This window comes from Etheostoma spectabile, chromosome 17 (assembly GCF_008692095.1).
Source record: "Etheostoma spectabile isolate EspeVRDwgs_2016 chromosome 17, UIUC_Espe_1.0, whole genome shotgun sequence".
In the NCBI taxonomy this organism is placed as follows: domain Eukaryota; kingdom Metazoa; phylum Chordata; class Actinopteri; order Perciformes; family Percidae; genus Etheostoma; species Etheostoma spectabile.
Window position 1 is genome coordinate 1,275,498 of NC_045749.1, and position 1,264 is coordinate 1,276,761.

A 1,264-nucleotide genomic window follows, 5' to 3' on the forward strand; every position below is an offset into this window, starting at 1 on the left:
AACTCCTGCACAAAGCCCCGAGCATGAGCAGTACGGCCACGCGGTTAAAGGGGCAGTGCCATTTAAACGGAAGAAGCGTGCGGAAGGCATGCACTGACACTGGGCAGAGACAAAGCCAGTGTGACATTCGTCTGCGGCACACTGTCTTAGTATAGGCAGGTCCCACTTGATGCATTTACCAGATGTTCGAGACTCACAATAGATAAAGAAAAGAGTATTAATGGAGGATTTAGCTTTTATTATTTTGCAGCCAATTTAAAAAGGAATGCAACAGGAGCTATAGGATAGATAGATAGATAGATAGATAGATAGATAGATAGATAGATGATTAGATAGATGAGAGGTGGTGCGTGGGTGGTGGGGTGATTGGATGGATGGATGGATGGATGATGGTGGTGGTTGGGTGGGTGATGATGGATGGATGGATGATGGTAGATGGCTGGATGGTGGTGGGTGGGTGATGGATGGATGTGGGTGGGTTGTGGGTGGATGGGTGGATGATGGATGGAGGATGTAGTGGGTGGGGGGGTGGGATGGATGAGGGTGGGTGGGTGGATGGATGGATGGAGTGGTGGGTGGATGGATGGATGGTGTGTGGTGATGGATGGATGGATGATTATATTTGTTGTGAATGTGTTGCATTTCATTCTGTAAACAATCTGACAAAGACTCTTATGTGTTTTAATTGCTATCAAAATTTATCATAAATTTTAACCTGTTTTTCTTCCTGATGATTTATCTGTGTGAACCTACCTTGAACCAGTCCTCCTTTCCTTTGGCGACTATTTCTTATCTATCTACTCCTTGTCAGCTAAGTGAATGCAACAATTGTTAGAGATGCAGATAATTTTATATTATTCACACACATATATATATATATATATATATATATATATATTATATATATATATATATATATATATACCCTTCTGTGTCTCTTAAACCTTCAGAACATTGTGAACTGAATGTGTAGTGTCACGTTCTCGAGGTTGCGTAACTGATTTCAGAATCACTCACAAGGTCACAAAACAATGGGATCGGATTGTTTCCTAAAGGTAGATACAATAGATAGATAGATAGATAAGATAGATAGTAAAGATAAATAGATAATAGATGAGAGATAGATAGATAGATAGATAGATCCCAATAAGATTTTAAATTACAGTGTTTCAGCAGCAATAGATAGATATACTAGACAAGAGTTTGGCCTGGCACTGAAAAACAAGTTTGAAGTGCTTCAGGAACTACTTGAAGAGGAGGATGA